The 17,940-nt window shown below is 39.5% G+C and overlaps 1 long non-coding RNA gene across 1 annotated transcript in view; it reads left to right on the top strand.

Moving 5' to 3' along the window:
* The window catches only part of LOC125084025 (uncharacterized), a 50,754-nt gene that overhangs the window by 17,201 nt on the left and 15,613 nt on the right, over window positions 1-17,940 (top strand). The gene's annotated exons all lie outside the window — the stretch shown is intronic.

The following is a 17,940-nucleotide window of genomic DNA, read 5'->3' as shown; positions in this document are numbered from 1 at the left end:
ACTCATTTTACAGAATTTAGAAAATGCAGAAAGGTATAAAAAGACAATTAAAAAGTAAATTAAAAAGTAAATTAAAAAGTAAAATTCACAGTTATATAACCACTATAAACATTTACATGTATTTCTTCCTTTTTTATTTGCATGTGTATTTCATATATTTATTTTATGCCTATTTTACAAAATTTTTTATACTGCATTTAGAGTCTCGTGTTGTACATTTTCATTTGACAGTGTGAATAAGCATCTCTTATGTCATCACCTTTTCTTCAAAATCCACACCCATGTTAGTGGTTGCATTCATTGTATGAATGTACAGTAATTTAACTATTCAGATGTTATCAAAGTGTTTGATACTTTATAAAACACTGTGATGAAAAACTTAGTAAATAAATATTTGCCGATATCTCTAATCATTTGTAGGCTAAATTCTCAGAAATGAACACACTGGGTAGAAGATATGAATGTGATGAGTATTCTAAAAGCTGATTTGTACACATCCTTCATTATTTCTCTACACAATTTCTGTGAAGCACAATACGCCAGTTTTATGTGCGTGTGTTTGTAAAGTGACAGTATGTCTTTCTGTCTTTTTCTTCTGATTGTAAACAATGTGCTCATTGTAGAAAGTCTCCAGACCCAGAAAAGGAGAAAGAATAAAGTGAAAGGTACCTGTATCCGATCATTCCTACTGACATTTAGATTCTATGCCTGCATTCACGAACGTGCACGCAAATGGAGAATACGTGCCCACCTGCACCCAGTTACCAAAAAAGTATCCATGCTCTACAAACTGTTCTGCGCTGATATTTCAAGAAACTTATATTAAAGCATGGCACACTTAGTGAAATGTGCACCAAACCTAAGTGTACAGATGGGTGGATGTTCACAAATAAACACCTAGATTAAGAAATAGAAAGACCATGGAACACTTCGTGAGGTTGCATGTTGCCCTTATCCAGGTGCTACACCAACTCTGGATCATTCTCTTTTAGCCTGTGCGCTGCTGAAAGGGAAGCTTACAGTGTACCAAGGATATCTTTCATGTTAACACAAAAACTATATTTCACTGAATGTAAGATATCATTATTGTTAGTGTTTTATTTTATGTTCTGCTGAGGAAGAAAGAAAAAAATGCTGCCATTTAAACTATGGGACAATGCCTCATTGATAGTCCTATGTGTCATGACCAGTTTCTTTCTCCTCTTCCTCTTCTTCTTTTTCCTTCTTCCTCCTCCTCTTCCTTCTCCTCCTCCTCTTTTTTCTTTTTTTTTTTTTAAGTTGAGGTGTAGAGGCGCCAGGGTAGCTCAGGCAGTTAGGGTCCGCAGTCTCAGATCATGATCCTGAGGTCCTGAGATCGAGCCCCACATAGGGCTCTGCTCTCTGCTCAGTGGGGAGCCTGCATCTCCCTTTCCATCTGCCCCTCTTCCTCTCACTCATGTTCTCACTCACTCTGCTCTCTCTCTCTCTCAAATAAATGAATAAAAAAACTTTATAAAAAATTGAGGTGTAATTGACATATACTATTATATTGTATTAGTTATATTAGTTTCACGTGTACAGTATAAGGAGTCAATATTTGTATATATTGTGAGATGATCAGCGTAAGTCTAGTTAACATTCAATAGCACACATAAAGTTACACGTCTTTTCTTGTGATGAGAACTTCTAAGATCTAATCGCTTAGTAACTTTCAGAAATATAAGACAGTATTATTAACTGTAGTCACCACGCTGTACATTATATCCCCAGGACTTATATTATAACTGGAAGTTTGTACCTTTTGACCCTGTTCACCCATTTTTCCTACTCCCCAGCCCCTCTGCCTGGCAAGCCCCTCTCTGTTCTCTGTATCCATGAGTTTGGTTTTTTGTTTTTTTTTAAATTCCGCATATAAGTGAGATCAATATGGTATTTGTCTTTCTCTGTCTGACAGAAGCAGCTTCCTGATGCTTTAAAATTTCCTTCATCTCTTCTGACTTTTGTGTTTCTCTACTCTTTAGTTGCATTGCATGGTGTGTGATGGCTATCTTTCTGGTATTTTCCTATCTTTAGCCACTTCTGCTTATTTTCTTCCTTGGGTCCCATTGAGCATTTGGTTGTCTTCTCTAGAAAAAAAATGAACTTAAATTCATTCTTTCAACAAAGATTATTTGCTTCAGTACTATTAAGTTTGTTCCTGCTTTTTTGTTTCCCTATCTTTCTGTATACATTATGGAAGTTTGTTCCAATGAAGTTATGGTGAAATCTTTGGGAAGGTATTTTAAATAAGAATGAAACTCAGTGGCTCTACTACCAATAAAGTGCATAACTCAATTTGAAATGATAACTGTATGGAAGCTTTGCTGGGGTTTGTGCATATCCAAGAAGTTAGAAGGATAGCAGGACCTGTGTGAAAAATGTAGGTGGTTGAGCCAATAAAATACAGTATATATGCACCATCTTTTTTTTTTTTTTTTTTTTTTTTTTTGAGAGAGAGAGAACAAGTGCAAGTGGTGGTAGGGGAGGGGCAGACGGAGAGGGAGAAAATCTTGACATGGGTCCTAATATCAGGACCCTGAGATGATGAAAACCAAGTTGGACACTTAACCGACTGAGCCACCCACCCAGGCACCTCTTTCTTAAAAAAGATTTATTCCTTTACTAAAGAGAAAGAGAGAGAGTGAGAGGGATAGCATGAGTGGGGGGAGGGGCAGAAGGAGAGAAAGAGAGAGAGAGAGAGAGAATCCTCAAGCAGGGCAGGCTCCCCACTGAGTGAGGATCCCAGTGCAGGGATCTATCTCAGGACCCTGAGATCATGACCCGAGCCAAAATCAAGAGTTGGCCACTTAACTGACTGAGCCACCAAGAATCCCCTCCCCCTTTTCCCCCATTTGGATAATAATTGAGATATTAAGGCTTCTGCCTCTTCTGTTCACAGACACTATAAACAATCTGTATATAGTTCTTACATGTAAGAATCTATATATGTATGAATCTGAATGTAATTCCTATGCAAGTATTAACAATCTAAAAAAAGAATGGTTGCAATTGTTTTCTAAAAAATTGCCCAGTCACTTCAGTGAAAGTCTAAAGTTCCACGAATTCATGACTTAATATCATACTTCTAAATCTTCTTAATATCATACATTCTAAAAAAAGTCCCATCTTAACAGTGTATTAGCAAGGCTGTAGGATAGACTGGACTGCTGCTACTGGAAATGTCACAGGTGACACTCACGTCTAAGTGGGAGACCCAAAGTCAGGGAGCAGGTGCCTTGAAAAAACTGTGCTCTCAAAGAACATGGGGGTTGAAGCTTCGCAATTTGAAATCTTTGAGATGTGCTGCGTGCATGATTATGAGTATGCATGGCATTTAATTGTGTTTTGTATAATGGGCTCTAACCCTTCCCAGCACCAGCCTGTGGGATGGTAAATTGGTGCACAAGATGCCACAGGCTACTTCACTCCAATGTTCCTGTGACTCCTGGCTGTGCAGAAACACTGAACAACAGGGCCTAGTTTAGCCTTTGAAGAAAAAGCATTGACACTTACCTAAGGATGTAAAACATACGCACGCACACACACAAAACCCCCAAATCCCCCAAAACCTCTTAATGATTATTTCCAGAGCTTCTAAAAGTCTTGTCTTTACAAGACAGTTGACGAGTAAGGGAAGGGCGGGCCGCACGGAGAAGTCTTGGGATAGGATATTCGTCATCAGACTCGGCTTTTGCTCAACTTCCTCAGAGCCTGGCTGCTCCTGTTTGTTCTGTTTTCTGCATATTAGTCTATAGTTTTTTGTGACCCACTTCAGCCCCTCCTTTTGCTCCTTTTTCTCCTTTATTTGTTTGTATTCTGAAGACTGAGAGTTCCCTGTTGCCTTTGTGAGGTGGGGGCTGGTTTAAACTTTCGCAGAAATGGGTTTGCTGGACCACTATGCTGATAGCTGATACTGCCTGTGGGCTGAGTTGCCCTTACTCTTGGGCATCTTGGCGGTGCTTGTGGGGAGGGCAAGGGCCTGGCTGCTACGACTCCTCCTGCTAACAGCCTGGAACCGGCAGCGTCATTTTTCACGGCCGTCCAATAGTCCACCCCGTGATGCTTAATTTTAGCGGGCCTGGCAGATGCTGGACATTCAGGCTGTTTCTAAATTTTCACCTTCCATAAATTAGGTCAAGGCAATCATTCTTTTGCTCAGGTAATTAGACCCTTTGTATAGTTATTTGCATAGAACAAATTCCTGAAAGAAAGACTATTAAGTCAAATGTTAGGCACATTTTATGGATTTTATGTTTACTGCCAAAGCACTTTTTAAGTTATGCAGGTTTATACCCTGTCATACACTGATGGTTTATGAGAATATGCAATTCCTGAATCCTGAAGAATACTTTAAAAAAATCTTTGTCTAGTGATAAAGGATAATTATTTTATTTTTTAAAAGATTTTATTTATTTATTTGACAGACAGAGATCACAAGTAGGCAGAGAGGCAGGCAGAAAGAGAGGAGGAAGCAGGCTCCCCGCTGAGCAGAGAGCCCGATTCGGGGCTCAATCCCAGGACCCTGAGATCATGACCTGAGCCGAAGGCAGAGGCTTAACCCACTGAGCCACCCAGGCGCCCCTAATTATCTCATTTTAAGAATGCTTGCATTCTTTGGTTACTACTGATGTTGAACAATACTTTGTATTTTTATTGGCCATTTGTGACCCATTTGTGTTCTTTACTTGTTTCTTGATTTCTCGTTATGTAGTATTTTATTGATTAAAAATACCTCTTGCAAATATGTCGGCTTTTTTCTTTTTTTTATGTTGTAAACTTATTTTAGCGTGTCCTCTGCCTTTGCATTTTCTTACTTTTTCATAGCCTTTTTTTTTTCCCAAGCAGAAATTCTAAATTTTTATGTGTGTAGTCCATTGAGAGAGCTTCTAGATGGATTTTGGGTTTTATTCTATACTTCTGGGGCCTTCTTCACTACAAGATAGTGCACATCTTATATTATCCTATTTATCTTTATTGTTTAAAATAAAAAAATACCATTGAGAATTTGTTTGGAATTTCACTGCATTAAATGTTAATTTGGTGATAATTGTCACCTGTACAATATAGAAACTTATAATCTGGACCACAGCATATCCCTCCACTTTTGTAGCTTTTGGGTACCTCCATATAGGCTTCCAATTCTTTTCATATAATTCATAATTCTTTTCATATAAATCCTGCACATTTTCTGTTGATTTGACTTCAGGTTATTTTGTCTTTGTTGCTATGCAAAAGGACAGTTTTTCCTTAATATTTTCTAACAAATTAATGCATATACATAGAAAGAATTGGTGTTTGTGTTTGTAAGCGAGTTGGAGACTGTCTTAGCATCTCTGCTGCTGATTTAACCTTTGTTTATACATAGAGCTTGGTTTCACTGCAAAAAGACTAAGAAGGTTGAGGGTAAAAATGATCATGTGGCTGGTTTTTGGGTTTCATGAAATAAACAAGAAGCTTTTCTAATAAAAAATAAAATAAGGGAGGCAGAGAAAGATTGCATAGACAGAAAAGAAGAGAGAGTAGGTGAGGGACAAAAGGACAGCTTGAAGACATGTGCTCTCGAGAGCACAGCTCTTGACTCCATAGACCACAGGTCATGGACATGGGTTCAGCTGGAAAAAGCCACAATTGGGCCTCTTAATTCTGGGGCCAAGAGCTGGGGTCCTGATTTCCCAAAAGAGTTGCCTATTGGAAATAACATGCACTCTGTGATGTCAGCTCTTTAATTTTGCACATAATGAGCAAATTCTATTTTTTAATTATAAAATATATTTTTTAGAGCAGTTTTAGGTTCATAGCAATATCAAATGAAAAGTACAGAGATTTCCCATATATCCCACTCCCCACACATGCAAAACCTCCTGCACTATCAATATCTTAGCAAATTCTAGTTTTTTAGTAATGTTTTTGGTGTGAGAGGATTATTTGTTGAGAGATAGGATTTGTAGCAGGGCTAGATTTTGTTATCAAGCTTGGCATAAAGCAAAAGCAGAATCTGCAAGCGGCCACAACTGGGTATTAAGATTTTATTTATAATGATGTTAGATTATGTATGCATTTGAAGTACATAAATTCAAATGTCTGCTCTGTCAGGAAAAAAAAAATAGAGAGAAAAGAGATAATGATATAAATGTTAGACAATTCCATTCCCTCTTCCATCCAATACAGTTCTAAGAGTGAGTACAAGAAAGGGGAGGTGAACCAGCTGTTTCATCTAATGATGTGACCATTTTTTCATGATACCTGTGTCCATAGTTAACATTTTTCATATAACAAGAATTATTAATGCGAGTCTTCTCCCTAATCTGTTGCTCCACTAAAAACATTGTGCCAATACCGTAGGACAAATTGTCTTTGCAGGACACACTACCGTTGGTGTGTTTATCTGTCTCCATTATGGGGACATTTTTCAAAGGTAAGTTTTACAATCCAAGATTTTTAATCATGTGTTTTCTAGGTGAAAAATCACTTGCAAATCATATGTCATCTCTGAATAATAACTTTTCTCCTTTTTAATTTTTGTCTCCTTTATATTTATACCTTACTTTCTCTTAATACAGAGACTAGAGATTTTAGTTTGAATAATGGATGTGAAAGCAAGCATTCTATCTTTGTTCCTACTTTAATGTGGATATTTTCCATCATGTTAAAAATCACTTTATCTAGTATTGATTTATAAAGAGTTTTTTTTTAAAAAGAGAAATATATTCTGAATATTATCAAACCTTTTTAATACTGATTGAGGTGATCATATACTTTCATGTTTTATAGTGTGACTCATTTTATAAATTATATGAATTTTTCATAATATTTAGCCATGCATGCATTCCTGGAGTAAAGTCAACTTGGTATATTATTATTAGGTATTTTTACATTTGAATTGCTTATATTTTACTTATGATTTTCACATCTATATTCATAAGTGAGATTGGTCTGTATTTCTTTCCTGTCCTTGTCAGATGTTTTGGATTATTAACTGATTGGTTTTTTAATCTCATCTTTTCTATCTTGTTCTGAGTCTGTGACTTTGACATCTAAAAAGTTCCTTTTAATTCTATTATCTGTGTACTTAAAGTGTACTTTTCATAAAGTTGAACATAAACACATTCTATAATTCAGCAATTCTGTTAGGTAGAAACTGTATTTCAAATAGAAACTCTATTTCTAGCATTCTATTTCAATGCTAGACCTATTGTAACCCGGGTTTTTATAATTGTAATGTCCATGTGTATTAGGAGACCTACACAAGAATGTTCACGGTAATATTGTTTATAATAACACAATATTAGGAAACCACTGAAGTATTATTTGTAGCAAAGTAAATGGATTGTATGTGAAATATTACACATCATCACGAATTACTCTTCAAAACCAAATTGTTGGGGCACCTGGGTGGCTCAGTGGGTTAAAGCCTCTGCCTTCGGCTCAGGTCATGATCCCAGGGTCCTGGGATTGAGCCCCGCATTGGGCTCTCTGCTTAACAGGGAGCCTGCTTCCTCCTCTCTCTCTCTCTCTGCCTGCCTCTCTGCCTACTTGTGATCTCTGTCTGTCAAATAAATAAATAAAATCTTAAAAAAAAAAACCCAAAAAACAAAATTGTTTAACAAACACATATAAAGAAGAGCATATAAAGTATGACTCAATTTTTACAAAAGCCCAAACAGGCAAAACTAAGCACCATGTTATTTCGGGATAGATTCATATATGTATATATAAAGAAATTATAATGAAAATGAAAGGAACGCTCAACGCAAAATTTCAGATAGTAGAGATAAGGGTGGGGATAGTGATCTGGGAAGGGCACATTGGAGGGGCTTCCAAGCTACCAGTAACTTCCCTTTCATAAACTAGGTTGTGGATAAAGGTTGTTTATTTCATTGTTACTGATTTTGAACTGTACCCATTTACATCAAATACACTTTTCAGAATATCTCACTATAATAGTTTCCTAGGGCTGCTATAAGGAACCAGCACAAAGTACGTGCTTTAAAATAGCAGAAATTAATTCTCGCGCTTCTGGCAGTGTGGTCAGAGCCACACTCCTTCCAAGGGCTCTGGGAGAGAATCCTAGAAGACTAGTATAGGGCTGCAGGTTTCAGTAATAACTTTTCTGGTTATTTGAGTGTTTGTCATTTTTTTTTTTTTTTTAAAGAATAAACACAGTGGATATTCCTCTGCTGAGCAGCCTGAGTATACTGTTTCCTTTTTCTCTGGACCAACCTTGTTTCATGGCTCCTCATTGCTCTTTTCCGCCCACTTGATGTTGGAGTAGTGAGGGCTTGTCAGGGGCCTGGCTCACCTGACTCTGGGTATGAGTTGGCCTTGAACTCCCCCCTAACTCCCACCGGACGCACCGTGCTGCCAGTGTCTTCCTCTCCCATCTCAAGGGAGGAGGATGAGCACGTGTGCATCTCACTGGCTTCGCAGTTTGATGGGAGCCCCAGGAATCTTCTCTCCCCGGAAGGAAGGTTGAGTAACTTGATACATTGTATTTCTTGGCCACTTGAAACAATCTATTACTCTGCCTGCCTCAGAAACATTAATCAGAAATTGCAGTCTTGGCAAGAATCCTCTCCAAGGGCCATTCCTGACTCTGTCCCTCCCTCCTCGGAATCTCACACTTGAGAAGCAAGCGTTCACTGCCTTGTCTACTTCAGCTGCTAGCCAGCGACTGTGGTCTCAGAACCCTGCCCCAGGGAATGGTTAGTGCCGCTGGGGAAGGGATGCCAGGGTCCAGGATAGAACTGGGTAGCTTGGAATTTCTGTTTGTTTGTTTGTTTGTTTGTTTATTCAGTAAGACATATTAAAAGAAAAGTCATCTAAGTATTTGTCTCGATCATTTGAAATTTTCTTGGCCTCAGTTTTCAGAAGGCTTCCTGGATAAAGCTGGAACATAATGCAATTCTAACACGGCTAAAAATATGTTCTCTATGTTCCTAAGGATGTAACAGTGTCCTTTTGCATCTCTTTTTGTCATTGTTTATGCATATTGAAACATACACATCACTTTTTTTTCACTACTGGATTTTAAAAATTTAAAATCTATCTTGTTTTCATTTTCATTGCTGTATATTATCCCATCACATGAGTGACAGGTTATCAAATCCACTGGTAAATTTTTTTTATTGTGGTAAAATATAAATAACATAAAACTTACCATTTTAATCATTTTAAAGTGTGCCTTGCAATGGCATTGAGCATATTTACATTCTTTTGCAACCGTCACCACTATGCATCTCCAGCAACTTTTTGTTTTCCCAAACTCAAATCTATGGGGATTAAACAATAGCTTCTCATTTCCCTTTTCCTCAGCCCCTTGCAGCCATCATTCTACTTTCTGCCTCTGAGAGTCTGACTACACCAGGTTCCTCATATAAGTGGGATTGTATCACATGGGTCCTTTTGTGTCTGGCTTATTTCACTCAGTGTAATTTAATTTATTTATTTATTTATTTATTTATTATTTTGTTGTACATTACTCTTAAGAGTTTCTTGCCTTTATTTCAGCAAAATCATTCATCCTGATTTTTTAAAAAGCTCTATTTATTTATTGGTCAGAGAGAGGGAGAGAGAGAGAGCAGAAGCAAGGGGAGCAGCAAGCAAAGGGAGAAGCAGGTTCCTCGCTGAGCAAGGAGCCCGATGCTGGACTTGATCCCAGGATCCCAGGATCATGACCTGAGCCAAAGGCAGACACTTCACCGACTGAGCCACCCAGGCGTCCCATGTTCATTCTATTTTTTAAAGTTAAGATTTTTATGTAATGTGTGTTTTATAGATAACAATGTTGAACTGGCAAATCCTCTCCCATCATCACTTAGTATAATTATTGTCTTCAAGTTTCATCATCTGTGTTGTAGCGTGAGTCAGATTTTTTCTTTTTAAGGCTAAATAATATTCCTTTGTGTAGAATATTTTTGTTTTTCCCATTCATTTTGTTTTCTCCGTGTTTATCCATTTATTTGTTGAGGGACACTTGGATCACTTCCATCTTTTAGCGGTCGTGAATAATTCTGGTGGGAACATGGGTATACAGCTATCCGTTCAGATCTCTGCTTTCTGCTCTTTTGAGTATATACCCAGAAGTGGAATTGCTGGACCATATGATTAATTTTTTGAGGAATCACTATAACATTTCCACAGTGGGTGTATCATTTACATTTCTACTCCTCCATTCTACTCTTGCTGGACATCTGGGTTGTTTAACATTCTGGCTGTTAGGAGTAACACCCAAAGCATTCTTATATATGTCTGTTGGTCCACTTGTGGACACATTGCCTTTGAGTATATGCCAGGAAGGGAATTGCTGGGCAACATGTATGCAGATGTTCACCTCTAACAGAGAATGCCAGAGTTCTGCGAAGTTCCCATGCCAAGTGATGCTACTGCCAACTTTGGGACAGACCAGATGTCCCCGTTCTTGCCAACTTGGGTTGTCAGTTGTTAGAATGTTAGCTATTCTGATGAGTACATAGTATCTCATTGTGACCAATGATGTTAAATATTTTTCATATGCTTATTTATCATTTGGATAGCCTCTTTTGTGGAGTGTCTGGTTTAAGTCTTTTGCCTTTTTTTTTTTTTTTTAAATGGACTGGCTTTCTTTTTCTATTGATTCAAAAGAATTTTAAAAAATATATTCTGGGGACACCTGGGTGGCTCAGTCAGTTAAGTGTCTGACTCTTCATCTTAGCCCAGGTCTTAATCTCAGGGTCATGAGTTCAAGCCCTGCATTATGTTCCATGCTGGACATGGAGCCCACTTAGAATATATATGTATATAATTATGTATATATTTTTTCTGGTTATAAGTTCTTTTGTTGAATATGTGCTTTGTGAATATCCTTTTGCACTCTGTGGCATGTCTTTTCACTTATGTCCTATAACTTTAAAAAATCATACTTGTTCCTATATATTACACAGTTTTGATCACAATCTTGATTTTTTTCACACATATTTATAGTTGATTATTGTTAATCTGGTAAAAGATGTTAATTTTATGTATTTATTTTGTGTTTAGTTCCATTACCTAATTAATTGTCTTCTATTAAATCTTACGTTTTCTAGGAATCTAATAATGTCATCAATAAGGAAAGATGTATATTTTTTCTTTTTTATTATTATTATTTAGATTTTATTTATTTTTGAGAGAGAGCGAGTGTGAGCAAGCATGAGTGGAGAGGAGAAGCAGAGGGAGAGGGAGAAGCAGACTCCCCACTGAGCAGGGAGCCCGAGGCAGGACTCGACCCCATGACCCTAGGTCATGACCTGAGTTGAAAGGAGATGCTTAGCTGACTGAGCCACACAGGCGCCCCATGAAATGATGAGAGTTTATTTGCAAACCATGATTTTTCCTATGACAATGTAAAAAATGTTTTCTGATTAAGCAAGAAATGTAAAATATTAATAGTAACATACAAAATAGTAAATATAATTATATATTTGTAATATATAAATATAAAACAAAATAGTATATAAAATAGTAAATAATATAAAGTAGTAAATAATATAAAGTGGGAAATAGTGTATGGTAAAAGCTGTATTAGTCAACAATTAATGTGATAATACTGCATAACAAAGAACTCCAGAATCCCAATGGCATACAAAAACAAACATTTATTTTGTCACCCACGTATCTGTAGGTTGGTTGGAATGGTTATGCTTTGGGCTAAGAGTTGGGTTCAAGTTCAATTTCAAGTCTGTTGCATGTGTTCTGCATCACAGGTGTAACGGCAAAGGGCCATCATTCCCTTTTGGCATGTGTGCCAAGATGGCAGAGTGCAAGAGGGGAAAACAAACTTGGGACTGGTCATTAAAGACCTCTGCTCTGACATCTCACTCTGTCATTTCTGTTAACACTCTACTGGCTAAACTAGTCACTTGGGTGAGCACAACATCAGTGGGATGGGGAGGTGAACGGTGGGGGATATTGGCAAGTGATGATCAGGGAGGAAGAAAGCACTCTGAGCCAAAGATATACCCTACTACAATAGCTAGAAGTTCCAGAACTTGTCTGCATTCTATTCACTTATTTCTGTGCTCATCATATTCACTGCTCAAAATAAAATAAATTGGCCCTTTCTTTCGTTTTGAGAAAATTCAATTCCTTGACAAAAATAATTACTTCTTAAGAAAAGAGTTACATTTGCATTGTATAAGCAATTGTTTTCAGTGTGTTTGGTTGAAAATTTTACAAAAGAAGCTTTAAATATTTATGCAAGGTACCTAGGGAAATGTGTCCTTTGAATAATTTTGTATATCGTATTTTTGTGGCCTCAGTACATGCTGTATTTCTTGTAGTAAACATCCAATCATGATGAAATCAGAAAAATTTAATGGCTCCTACTTAGGAAAAAAGATCTCTTTCCTAATTCCCTTTATGATGAAGTTCTTTCTTTAACTATACCATTTCTCTCCCTGTGGGGCCAGCATAGTTATTTAATTAACAAAAGTTCTAAAATTTTTGAAATTAATTCATTTTTAGGCTTTGATTCCTGTCCTGAATGCAGCTATAGAAAGATTTTTCAGTGCAATGAACAATGTGTAAGTCAACAAATGAAGCTGAATGGTGGGGAAGTCAGTACAAAGTTGATTGATTCCCTTCCCTCTTCAGTGATCTCTATCAGGCGTTGGAAAGTCATGCCATGTGGGCCAAGTGTGGCCTGCCATCTATTTTTGTAAATAAAATTTTACTGAAACACAGCCATGGGAGTGCCTGGGTGGCTCAGTTGGTTAAGCATCTGTCTTTGGCTCGGGTCATGATCGCAGGGTGCTGGGATTGAGTTCTGCTTTGGACTCCCTGTTCATGGGGAGCTTGCTTCTCCCTTTCCCTTTGTTTGTCGCTCTGCCTACTTGTGCTCTCTATCTCTCTGTCAGATAAATAAATAAAATCTTAAAAAAAAAAAGAAACACAGCCATGATATTCCCTTATAAATTGTCTATAACTGCTTAGTGCTACAACAGCAGGGTTGGGGTACCTGGGTGGCTTGGTTGGTTAATCGTCCAACTTTTGGTTTCAGTCAGGTCATGATCTCATGGGTCACAAGATTGAACCTCCTGTCAGGCTCCAAGCTCAGCAGGGTGTCTTCTTGAAGATTCTCTCCCTCAGCCATTCCTACCACTTGCATGCTCATGCTCTCACTTTCTAAAATAAATAAATAAATATTAAAATACCAACAACAATAGGGTTGGGTATTTGCAGTAAAGACCATATGTATGACCCACAAAAGCTAAGGTATTGACTGTCTGGTCTTTCACAGAAAAATTTGCCAACCCCCTGATCTGCCTAGTTACTGTAAAACAGAAGAACAGTTTTGAAAATGGAAATATACTAAAATGTAAATACGTTTGATTACTTAAAAATTAAATGCATGTTTTTCTCTCTCACATCCACTGGATTATGAAATTTTGTGAAGAATATATGGCAACCCTCATTTAAGATATAGGAATAGAAGTCAGCATGGGCTAGGTCATGCTGCAGTAACAAACACCCCCCAACTCTTAGTGCCTTGACATAATAGGTTTGTTTCTCACTCCAGGATCTAGGCTGTTGGAGCAGCCACCGTCTGGAGAGCTTCTGGTCCCCTTAGCAGAGGCCATATCAGTTTCGCTAATGTGCACTGGGTGTGAAAGCTTCCATCCAGAAGTGACACACATCACTTTTCTCAAGCAAAGGGAGTCACAGGTCTATATCTCATCAAGGGATCGAGGAAATGCAATCCTATCATATACGAAGGAAGAGAGAGAAAAGTCCGTGTAGGCAGCACTAATGACTCCAGTAGGAAACAAACAACAGTCATTTCAGAAAGTGGTTACGTGACAATAGGAGGGGGGCTACCATCCATAAGGGCATCAGAGACCTGACGTTTCTGAGAGTTTTGTGGTCAAACGAGGGGGCACATTTTTACTTCCTTCCTCTGCTTCTCTGTTCTAGGGCTCCATCCACGCTTCAGTTTTTGTAAATTTCTCCCAGAGAACATTGGATTATTAATTTCCTTTGTTTCTAGTGTTATTGTGATTTTTTGTCTTTCTACTTTCATAAGTATATGACACGGTGCTTGGGACATTTGGATCCAGAGTCCGCTATCTGGTCTCCAGTTTAACTCTCAAGCTCTGCCGTTCTTTTAAAACTCTCCATATGCAAATTGAATACCATTGTAAAGTTTATGAAAAAGCCAACCAACAAAACCCACCATCTGGTGGCTAATTTCCAAACTGGTACTGGAAGGGAAGTGCTATACTTATTGTTTAACTCCAAGCTCTTGCTCAGGAACAGAGATAGAGCATCAGGTGTGCTAGGAATTGACGGTCAGTAAATGTGGTATTTTGATTACTTAGAACTCTTGCTTTAAAGAAGGTATTTTGTTTTATTTCCCCTCCTTAACCTTCTAAATGGTTCCAGAGAGAGGCAGTCCCATGAGACATAATGGACACATCCAGGATAATTTTGAGGGAAAGACACCTAGCCTGGCATATCCAACTAGAAGAGGGGATCCAGGGGAACAAAGGTTACTTTGGCCATTTTCTGTGGAGGATCCACAAAAGGAGGCTGTGGAAGCTGACATGCCTGTGTTTTTTGCATTTGTGTGCCCTGTTGTAGTTTATTTGGTTTTCTTGAACCTGGTTCTCTAGAAAGTTCCATGCGCCATTACTTCAAGTTCTCCTTTTCTTGATGACACAATTGACAATTGAAGTTTGCTGCCCACAGGGCTAAAACGTGCCAGGTCCAGAGATGTCAGAACCCATTGAGGAAACCTAAATTCTAAAATTAGGACTCAGGACTGAACTAGACCATGAGCTTCAGGGAGCCATGTGGTTTTGATGGTTTTGTTCACTGTGAACAAATAGTGCCTGGCACACAGCAGGCACTCAGTGTTTTCTGAATCAACAAGTCTCAAGATCCAGAGGCAAGATTGCAGCTGGAATGGGAGAGCCAGGAAATCACGGACAGGTGAAGATGAGCCTCTTGGAGAAAGTGGATGAGAGACAAAGAGCCACTCCAGGCACTTACTAGGGGGTGAATGAGGGGGTCTCTGCAGCTAACCCACGTGCTCTGTGACCTTGGCTCAGAGATCTGGCAGGTGCTTTCAGAGGCTAAAGACCAGGCAGATAAAGCGGGTTTTTAAAAATGACCGTGAAATGGGTTTTATTTTGAGGATTTATACATGGGTAGGCAGCATTGATACAAAGTGAAAAAGGGCTATTTTATTTGTTTTCAAATGAAAAAAATGCAAGTTTAATTCATAAATGAAGGTAGATGTGCCTTTACTAGAGTTCTGTGACATAGCTTCCCCAGAAAGAGAATGAAAAAGGGGAGATTTGGGGATCTGACCTGGCCTCATTTCTGATGGCTGATCTGCAGTTTTTATTCTCGGTAGCAACTGGAAAACCCATATAAGTTATCGCTTCTTACGGAGGTCTACTGCTATGAATTTCTTCATTTCAGTAGCTCTGTCTTTTTTTTTTTTTTAAAGATTTTATTTTATTTTATTTATTTGACAGACAGAGATCACAAGTAGGCAGAGAGGCAGGCAGAGAGAGAGAGGGAGGCAGGCTCCCTGCTGAGCAGAAAGCCTGATGCAGGGCTCCATCCCAGGACCCTGGGATCATGACCTGAGCTGAAGGTAGAGGCTTAAACCACTGAGCCACCCAGGTGCCCCAGTAGCTCTGTCTTTAATACATGTGCTTATGATACCAACACCCTTCATCTTACCTGAGATTAAAAGTGTACAGTTTCAGGATGCTTTCATATTCTCACATCTAATCCCTGAGGTAGGTATCATTCTATTTTGGCAGTCAACAGGGATGAGAAGGGTTACATGACTTGAAGTCTCCAGAAAAGTAATGGAGCTGTGGCTTGAACCCTAATTCAGTATTATTTCCACAGTGCTAATGATGCTCCTGCGGGGGGAGGAAGTCTCCCTGTTTAGCTCCTGAAGACTGTACAATGTGGTCTGGGAAAGACATCCACGCGGGGCTCCATCAGCACTTGAGGTGGCTCTTAGGAGACTGCTGTCCTGTGATTTGAGGAATAACAACACAGTTTTTCTCAAGAGAGCCCCTCATGGGAAAGCAGGGATATTCTGGTGATCATTGACTATAGCTTAATAATGAATAATGACTGGCTTCATAATGACTTGGGTGACTCAACTGGTATGTTTTGTCTTTTTGTTTCTCTCACTCTTGGGAGACAAATGATGGGCAATGAGAGTCTAGGTGCTGAGAACAGATCTGAAAATGATCCTGGCTGGCAGGACCTTGGCAGGGGGGTGGGGGAAGGTCATCTAATGCAGCATACTGTGACAGTAGCTATGTGGTCAATCTTTTCTGGCAGAGGATACATTTTTCTTAGTTTTCATGAGTGATTACTTTGACCTGCTTTCCATGATTCTTCATTGTTGGCTGGTGAGGTGCAAGGCAGAGGACTTCCTGGATACCTTCAGAGGGTTAACCCTCCTGGGAGGTGTGAGTGTCCCGGTGCCACTATCTCCTGGGTAGCTGTGACTGTCCTTGGGCTCACTTTTTTTTTTTTTTTTTAAGATTTTATTTATTTATTTGACAGACAGAGATCACAAGTAGGCAGAGAGGCAGGCAGAGAGAGAGAGGAGGGAGCAGGCTCCCCGCAGAGCAGAGAGCCTGATGTGGGACTCGATCCCAGGACCCTGGGATCATGACCTGAGCTGAAGGCAGAGGCTTTAACCCACTGAGCCATCCAGGTTCCCCATGGGCTCACTTTTCAAGAGTTGTTTTTCCTGCATCTGTTTTAAACTTCATGGTGCGGGACAAAAATCTAGTCTGATACTTTCCTGAGTGTTTGATATCCTGCTGCTTTGGAGGCCTTGATTTGGGCAATGTCATCATTTCCTGGAGGGCGCATGGGTCTGCCCTTTGGAGCTGTGGCTGGAGAGCCTGTTTCCTTGGGGGAACGTGGCATATTAACAGAGTGTGTCCTGTGGCTCTGGAAACTGCCTGGGCGAAGTTACCCAAGTGAGCCCTCAGTGACAAGGGCTCTGTAGCTGTTTCCCAGGGAATTTTGACCTGTCCTAGAAACTGATCATTGGAGCTTAGAGAATGTTGCCTTGCATACTTGTTAGCTTACCCTGTCTGATGAGCTCCCTGTTTGTAGGAACTTTTTCCTGCTCTGTCCGTGGGTCTCAGCTGGCTAAGCCCATCTGATACCCCCGATGAACCCAGGGTTAGCACCTGGCTAACGTGGGCCACTGAATCTCTCCCCTGGTGTTTCCTGACTTTGAACCAGAGTGCACATCTGGTCACTTTCTGTCTTAAGTGGCTGAAGCTGTAGGATGGAAAGCTCAGCAGCTGTTGGCATCTCTGTGGTCCCCTTCATGGAAGAAGCAGTCCATCAGCAAGAAAGGTACACATGCAGGAAAAGAACAAAAGCCTGCATGGCTTTGCAGTGCCTGGTTTCAGGCCCCCTGAGACCCACACATTCTTCCTGTCTTGGTCTTCAGTCAGAACCCATCCTCTTTCTAGGAAGTCCATTTTTTTTTTGCTTAGACTGGAGAGGGTAACGTTTCTGGCTCTTGTCAACCCTGGGCTTTGAGGTTACCATAAGGAGAAGGTAAGCTCTTCGAAGGTAGGAGGATAGGAGTGGGGCTCAAAGTACACCTTCACTCCTGTAACATGGCTGGGCATCCACAAATGTGGGGTGGTTTTTGTTTGGAGCTTAGTCCAAGGCCTTTAGGTTAGCTCCTGACTCCATATAATTGAACTGCGTTGTTGAGGATGACCTCAAGTGTGTCACCTGGCAAAAAGTGATGTGGAAGCAGAGTCAGAATGTGAAACGCATGGGTGGAGATTGCTGGTGGCCCCTCATATGTGCCTGAGCTGAAGGCAGAGGCTTTAACCCACTGAGCCATCTTCCAGAACTCCTGACTTTAAGCCAATGGTATGTGAGCAGAATGAT

This window comes from Lutra lutra, chromosome 13, assembly GCF_902655055.1.
Source record: "Lutra lutra chromosome 13, mLutLut1.2, whole genome shotgun sequence".
Taxonomy (NCBI): domain Eukaryota; kingdom Metazoa; phylum Chordata; class Mammalia; order Carnivora; family Mustelidae; genus Lutra; species Lutra lutra.
This window is presented reverse-complemented; position numbering and strand designations above follow the sequence as displayed.